Source organism: Cornus florida, unplaced genomic scaffold (assembly GCF_030987335.1).
Source record: "Cornus florida cultivar Cherokee Brave unplaced genomic scaffold, ASM3098733v1 CherokeeBrave_3.0.0_Hap2_Chr08, whole genome shotgun sequence".
Taxonomy (NCBI): Eukaryota; Viridiplantae; Streptophyta; class Magnoliopsida; order Cornales; family Cornaceae; genus Cornus; species Cornus florida.
Genome location: NW_026775578.1, coordinates 74,576,950 through 74,586,091, shown reverse-complemented (window position 1 = coordinate 74,586,091; position 9,142 = coordinate 74,576,950).

Here is a 9,142-nt window from a genome sequence, read left to right as displayed (position 1 = left end):
AACTTAACCAAATGCTCTCAATTTAACATATCTTAGAGAATATGCCAAGGACTAATGTAATATCACATTACAAGTTTATTTCATTCAATTTAAGACCATGTGACTTAACCTTTCACTAAAGTTAAATATAAATTAAAAGTTGCAATTCTCATGCAATTAATCCCAATTTAATATATGTGAACAACTATACCTAAGCTTAATTTTCTAGCATGCCATAATACAATTCCAAGTTGTATATCACCGTGAGGATTAAATCTTAAACATGGAATTTAGTTAAATAAAAGGTTTCAAAACCTAACCGAATATTCTAAATCAAATATATGTGAAGCTATATGGCATGTAGATCAAGAATATCGAGTCAGAATTCGAATGGAGTGAATAGTGCACTCGGGGCAAATTAATTAATAATTACTAATTTTCAAAACACCTCCAATTACTTTCAAATTCAACTATGTTGAAGAGCATGCTAAGGCCTAATGTAATATGCTAACACATATTAATTTCAAGCTAGTTAAGGCCATGTGAATTAATCTTTCACCTAAGATAAATATTAAATAAAATCTTTAATACTTGTTCAAATGTTCTAATTTTAATACACGACAATAAGCATATCAATGGGCAATATAAAATTATGCTACATGTTTAAACCAAGTCATGAGCAACCGGGAAAATTAGATCCCGTACAAGAAAAATAAATAATAAAATCTCTAGATTTTATATTTATTCATGCCAACAAGTTGTATAAGCATCACAAGCATGCTATAACAAGAATTTAAACCTAAAACATCCCCTACCTCAATTTGAGATCAAAATCTCAAAAGCCATCAAAATGGAACGGCTCCGAATCCGACGAAACTACTAGGTTTTGTCGGGGACAACGCCGTGAACATAACCCCCATGAAAGCCCCATCAAAATCATAACTTGACCTCAAAACCAAACTCAAGAAATGGTCAAAACTGAATTCTAATGAGGGGGAAAGGTAGAGCACGGCGAGAGGAACAACAAATGTTAAGGCCGAAGACTTTCCATCAAGGAAAAATGAACCAAAAGAGGAGAGAGAAGATGGCAGCACCCCTTGGGCTGCCATGGGAGCTCCAGGTCGTGCATGAAGAGGGGAGAAGATCAAAAATGAAATATCTCACCCCCCTTTTATAGAAATCTCAAAAAGTGCCCCGAACAGGCCCTGCCGGGTCCGAAAAAGTAAAATTTGAGCAGACGCGCTCAAATGGCAAAACTTTGTGAACGAAAAAGATTCAAAATGATAAAATATGAATAACAGAAGAAATGGCATTGAAAACCGAGTCCCGAGCAGAAAGTTATGCCAAAAACAAGTTTGGCGCAAACCGGGGCCAGAAACCCTAAAACTGGAAAACATCGACCAGGAGGAAATTCCAAGAGTGCACAACTCGACGAAATGTGAAAATGAATCCTGTACGAGGATCCAGGCTCAAACAAGACATTTTGCAATAAATTTCATTAATTGCACAATGGCCCCTCCAAAAAGTGAAAACTGCACTTATGGCCCAGAATGAAAATATCTTCCTAAAATATTTTCTTAAAAACCCCTAAAATAAAATATCTTCAAAAGATATTTACGAAAAACACCCCAAGAAAAGAAAATAATTTCAAAGAACTTTGCATCCATGCCCCTATGGACACCGGGAGCAACCAGAGTACTTTCTTGCAAAAGTAAAGATACGTATTTCGAGGAAACCACTTAAGATAAAGGCACGTGAAGTCAAAAACCAACTTTGAGCATGAGAAGTGAGGTTGTGCCAACAATGTGACAATTGGGGAAAAGACAGAATAGGGAAAATGACGAAATAGCGCATAGTGTCCAAAAACGAAAAATGCGAAAATGACTCGGTCCTCAAAGGAAGTTGTCAATTCACATGAAAGAGTCTCAGAAACCAATTCTGAGCACTCGAGATGACACTAAGCGACACGAAACAGAGCTCAGAAAAGAAAATTAAACAAAAAAAATTCATTCCTAAAATATCAGGAAAAAGGAAAGGAAGGCAAATGACCGGGTCGTTACAGAGAGATACAGTGAGGTCTGAGAGAAAACAGAGAGAGGAAGACTAGGGTTTGGCTAATAAGACTAAGGCTGAATCAAGCAGAGAAGGAAGGAGTGTTGTTCGTGGGTGGAACCAAGGGCAACAGAGGAGTTGAGAACAGTAGGAATTGGGAAAAGTTTAGGAAGACGACGGTGTAAGGTTTCAAACTGAGACCTAAAGGCAAGTTCTATATCTAACTCGTTTCGTTTGACTCGTGTTCTTTACATGCCTATTCAATTCCAGGAGTAAACCAACTTTACATTAATCTGTTATACATGTTGAAATTGGATTAAAACAGTAAAAATATTAACGAACTTGTAATTGTTTGATTTTAAGTTTACTTACGTAAATTCTTGCTTTGATTGGTTTAAACAATGTGTAATGGATTTAAATATATTTCTGGAATAATCTGGGACCTAGTTCAGACACCTAGGAAACTTAGTGATGGAGGACAGAGGAACTGGAAGTCGCCGAAGAAGATGCAGGGAAGGAAATCAGGAGGAGAGCTGGCTCCCTTTTGAAGGGAGACGGCTCCCCACTCAAAGAGGCGACTCCCCACAAGGGGGAACCGGTTCTACCAAGTAAGGAAGTGGCTCTCCTTAAGGGAGAGCCTACTCCATTCAAGGGGGAGGCGGCTCCCCTTGTGGGGGAGGCGGCTCTTTCTCCTTTTGTTGTATTTTCGACGAATTTTTTTTTATTCTGGGTTGGTTTTTGACATTCCAATTGTAATTATGAGCTATAAGTGGGAAGTTAAATGATGTCTAAGGTTATATTAAAGCTTTAGAGGGGATTATAATGCCTGATAAACCACTTAGTGGTCATAGCTTGAACAGTATAAAATTCTTAAATAAATTGGTATACTGTTATTGGATGTGGAAGATTAAATTGCTTAACTTTATTTTAGCAATTTCCTGTGAATGGTTTTATAGTCTAAATCATGTTTCAATGATATCAAATAAGCATGCTAATTTATATATTTCAATTATGCTTATTAAGGAGTATTTGATGTTTACATATATCGTCTGTATTATTAATTATTGGATTTTATGGAGTAGTATCAAATAAGCACGTTAATTTACATAACTTTATTATATTTATTATGGATAAATTGATGCTTACATTTATTATCTGTATTATCAATTGTTGGATTTACGGATTATATACACCGGTATGGGACGGTGGCATACTAGGGATGTGTAATGACCCGGTCATTTTCTTCCTTTCCTTTTTCCTCAAATTTAACGGATAAATTTTTTCCGTTGTCCTTTATATTCTGTGTTTTGTTTCTCGTCAATTAGTGTCGTCTCGAGTGCTCGAAAATGGTTTATGAGACTCTTTCCCTTGGATTGACAACTTCTTTTAAGGACCGAGTCATTTCCACATTTTCACTTTTTGGACACTATTCACTTTTCGTCATTTTCTTTATTTCGTCTTTTTCCCTATTTTGTCTTTTCCCCGTTTGTCACTTTTTGGCATAACCTCACTTTCGTGCTCGGAGTTGGTTTTTGACTTCACGTATCTTCATTCTAAGTGGTTTCCACGAAATACGAATCTTTACTTTTGCAGTAAAGTACTCTGGTTGCTCCCGGTGTCCATAGGGGTATGGATGGACAGTTTTTCAGAATCTTTTTCTTTTCTTGGGGTGCTTTTCATAAATATATTTTGAAGATATTTTATTTTAGGGATTTTTAAGAAAATATTTTTGGAAGATATTTTCATTCTAGGCCATTAGTGCAGTTTTCACTTTTTGAAGGGGCCATTGTGCAATTAATGAAAGTTATTGCTAAATGCCTTATTTTGAGTCTGGATCCTCGTACAGGATTCATTTTCACTTTTCATCGAGTCGCGTACTCTTAGAATTCCCTTTTGGTCATTTTTCTCCAGTTTCAGGGTTTCTGGCCCCGGTTGCCGCAAAACTTGTTCGGGGCATATCTCTCTGCTCGGGACTCAGGTTTTGACGCCGTTTCTTCCATTATTCATATTTTCTCATTTTGAATTTTTTTCATTCACAGAGTTTCACCGTTTGAGCTCGTCTGCTCAAATTCCACTTTTCCGGACCCGGCGGGGCCCGTTTAGGACACTTTTAGGGTTTTTCTATAAATAGAATGTCTTAAGAAGAAAAATCAGAATTTTCTCTTCTTCTCCCTCTCTTGGCTGGCAGCCATGGAAGACCATGGGGCTGCCACCTTCTATCTCCTCTTTTGACCTACTTCCCTTTGTTAAAAAGTCGTAGTGCCTTAGTATTTTTTGTTCGTCTTGGCAAGGCACACCTTACCCCCTTATTAGAATCCGTTTTTGGCCATTTCTTAAGTTCGGGTTTGAAGTCAAGTTGTGATTTTGATGGGGCTTCCTTGGGGTTCTTGTTCACCATGTTGTCCCTGACAAAACCCCAAAGTTTCGTCGGATTCAGAGCACTTTCTTTATGGTGGGCATTTGAGTTTTCATCTCAAATAGAGGTAGGGGATGTTTTAAGATATTGTATGTGTTGTATTGAGTGTTTTTCATGATTATACAACTTGTTTGCATGCCTTGTATCAAATCTAGAATATTAATAATATTTATTTCTTTGTATAAGATTTAAATTACAAGGATGCATATAGCTTAGAATTGAATTGTGGCATGATGATAAATTATGCTTTGATATGTTTGTTAACATATATTAAATTGAGATTATTTGAATAAGAATTGCACTTTTTATTTAATAATTATCTTTTGTGAAAGTTAAATTCTCATGGATGTACTTTGCATGAAATTAACTTGTTTTATGTTTCTATTGCATTAATGATTTAAATCATGTGTTTGACATTGTTATTATGTTTGAAGCATGATTTTAGACTTGTAATGGATTTATGAGTTTATATTTTCAATATTAGATTATATTGTTATAGCGTGTAACGAATCGTATACTGAAGATTCGACATTGTCATCCTATAGTAGTTGTGGATTTAGATTATGTATTGTGTGGTTCCAACCTACTTGTGCATAAATGTAGTTTCGTGTACTATTTAATACATATATAAGTTGTTAACTTATTTATTTTAGAACCACTTGGGACATTGCTTGATGGCTAGGGTTTGGCTCTAGTTGTGACGACCCTGAATTTTTTAACCTAGTGTCTCCTGTGATGACCCGAACTGGATCCAGAATACGGAAGCAAAAGATGAAACAATGGTCTCGAGGGACACGATACATCCCTAAGGCACAAATGTGATCCTCAATGAGGTCACGAAACCCAAAGAAAACAAATGCGGAAGCGACGTTTCAAAAAGGGATAAGAATGAACCTAAGGGAAAAATGGTCATTTCCAACATAAAAGTGGGTGCTACCAAGCATACCATTGGAAAGACAACAAAAAATCAAGCAAGATGGACTCAAGAATCGCATGATTCGGAGTCCGGACGAAGAAGATATGGTCAACGGAAGAAACAGGGGCAAAATGGTCAAAAGGAACCAACCCAAGAACATCTAACCGGTTAGGAGACCTATCTAACCGGTTAGAAGGCCCTAAAACACGACCAAAACACTGCCGAAGCACATCTAACCATTTAGATGACCCCATCGAACCGGTTAGATAACAAAAAATAGTAGGCTTCAGCAAGGAAAACCTGATAGCAGGGGTTTTTCGGGAAAAAGTGGATTTTTGAGGGCCTATATGACATTTTCTGGAAAAACACAAAGAAGAAACCCCCTTCAAAATTGAGTTTTCTCCATGAATTGTGAGAGAATTCAAAAAAATACAATGTAAAATTCCCAAAATGCCCCTCCATGAAATCTGGTCATGGAGGTCCAAAGAGCTGCTAAATTGAAAAACTGAGAGCTGAACTTCGTAAGCGATTTCCGATACCAAGACGACATTTTCTGGGAAAACAAGAAAAAGAAACCCCCCCTAAAATCATGTTTTCTATTCAACCATGTTGAAAGAAGAAAATAAAACCACTATGAAAAGTCTAGAGTGCCCCTAGATCAGAATATGCAACAAAAGTGCAAAATGAGTCCGCCGATGCAAAATCTGACCCCCTTACGGCCAAAAAGGCAAAAATGGACTTGGAATGGAAAACATGGAATCCAAAAATATAAAATGGAGTCAAATGACCGTTTGGCCCTTGGCCACAATTCATACAAGATTTATAAGACCCTATGAAAGAATGAAAATGGAATTCCCACACCCGATACAACCATGGTGAAACAATAACTCAACATTTTTCAATATTTTCATAATATTTCATGAAGTTGAAAGTTACATAGAATACAAAAGAATGGTCATTGGCCTCTGGCCTCATCTCATACATATCAAATACATTATAAAAGGTGTACTCATGTACACATTACATATATGGAATCAAATATACACATTTTGACATATAAGCTACAAGTGGCATTTCAAGCTAACATTTTCATGAAATAGATACTTCAAGTCAACGAAACTTCCATGGCATAGTGTGCTTCCTAATTCAAGGTCTCTGTACCTGAAAAATGTCCCCACTACGTGGGTGAGTAACATAAAGCTACTCGTAGGAGATGAGCATGTATCGACTTAGCGTTTTACAATTATATCACCTTATGGTGAAACATGTTAAAGGGGCTCATGCCACCTAACATCTATATCAAGTGAGACTCGGGGAGCATCCTAAGCTACTCATACAATTCAAGGCGAACAACGGCATACAAGTATACATGCTCAAGTATACTAAACAATGTTAAAACATGTTATGCGACATATAAACATACATCTCTAAGTATACTAAACCATATTAAGACAAGTCATGCAATGTCTAAGCATATCTACACAAGTATACATTAATATGGAAATCTCATAAATCAAGTACACAACCACAAGTATACTAAGCAAAAAGGATTGCGCATGAGACAAGTATACACATCACAAGTATACTAAATCATATTAAACGGGATAACAATGTCTAGCACACATACACAAGTATAAGATATACATAGAGTACTCATAAATCAAGTATACAAACACAAGTATACTAAGCTAATCAAGTACGCACAAGACAAGCATACATGGCATAAGTATACTAAAATGAAATTCGTATATACAAAACAAGCATACTAAGCATAAGTATACTAGATGGAGTTTAGATACACCAACAAGGATACAAATTTAAGTATACAGTTTCAAGTATACTAAATAAGCTCAAAATACACGAAGCAAGCATACGGTCTCAAGTATACTAAATGAGATCAAATACATGAGCAAGCACCAATTCTCAAGCTATAAGTAATCCATGATTAACAACTTGAAATTTAAATGCAAAAACAAATAGTGGAAAGACTAGGACATGCGGTCGCTAGACCAAACAAGTATTTTCGGGTAATTACGACCCACAAGGTACTACCTAGTGCGCACTTATGACTTAGAAGACATTTGTCTCCGTACTAGAGCCAAACCCTAGCCATCACATAATTTATGTCCTCACAAGCTTTCCAAAACCAATAAGTTCAAAACTTATACAAAATCAAATGCAAGTTACCACATTCCATGCGCAAGTAAGGTTGATTCCACACAAACCATGTCCTAGAATTCAAGTCTAAATAGCATATGACAAGTCATGTCCTCAATATGCAATTTATACACAAAGCAAGAATATTTTACAATAATTGAGTCACATTACCATCCTAAGCCACAAGTACTAAATAAGCTTCAATTTAGTAACTAGTTTACAAGGTAAACAATTGCAATATTCTAGATAAGCTATATACGTACACAAAATACATTTAAACAAGCTTTACTAATGAATGATATTCTATATCATGTTAAGTCTAAATACCATTTTAAGAGGCCACAAGTACTAAGTATACATCAAATTAGTAGCATGCTCACAAGGTAATTAGAATACTACATTTTAAGAGATTTTCAACCTAATCATGGAAAGTCTCTAGATTTCAAATCTATCCCAAATAACCTCAAATTAATCTATGTTAAACAACATAGCATGCTCATTACATATATCAAATCAAAAGAGCAAAACAAGAAAGACATCATCATGTAGATTTTAATTAATTTAAATTAATTAAATCTCTAATTTTTCAAAAGTTGTTCAAATGATCCCAAATAAATATATAACAAAGACTAAGTCATGGCCAAGCCATATATCAAGTCAAAAATGGGAAATAAGCATTGTACAATCAAATAGAATTTAAATCAAATTAAATTCATTTAAATCTCTAGATTTGAAAACTCATTCAAATGGCTCCAATTTGTTATATAACAAAGATCAAGTGAAGGCCATGCCACATACCAAATCAAAAGTGAATTATATGCAAGTTACAACAATCATTAATTTCTTGAATTAACATTAAAACATGTATATCACTTGTATTCCATTACAAAAACAATTAAAACCACATAGAGAATAACCTATAACACCCCCTACCTCATAAGAGGATTGTTCCTCTTAAATCCAAGGCAAATCAACACAAAATGGCAAACCCTTCAAGGGTTATGAAGAGGAAGATGAGAGGAAACTTTTGTCTCCCAAGGTTAATGGTCTAAGGTGAGTGGAAGACCCTCAAAAATCAAGGTCAAGGCTTAAGGCTTCAAGCTCCATCCATGGAGGCTAGGGTTTTTGGTGAGGAAGGAAATGAAATAATGAAATGAAATGTGAGTGGAGAAGTTAGAAATCCTCCACTCACTATGTGATCTTACACCATGGTTAACACACATAAGTCTTGGTCAATTGCACAAAAACCCTTCTTTAAAACCATAATCCAAAAGTGGCCCAAAAATAATTGCAAGACTAAATGTGAGACCTACACTTGTCATCATCATAAGGTTCCCTTCTAGGTTTAATCCTAGGCCTACACTTGTCAACCATCCAAGCCAACAAGTGATCCAATCCTAGGCCAACAAGTGGATGAATCTCCACCCTCCATGTGTCAATAGATTATGGTTCCAAGTCTCTCCACCCAAATGCCTACAAGTGGCACCATAGGAAAGTGACACTTGTCACATTTTTGGAAAATTGCAAAAAGGTCCTTTTTGAAAATATCTTCCAAATTAAATTGCAAAATGGTCTCTAAGACAAAAAATTATTACTTTATTTAATTGTACAAAACCCCTCAA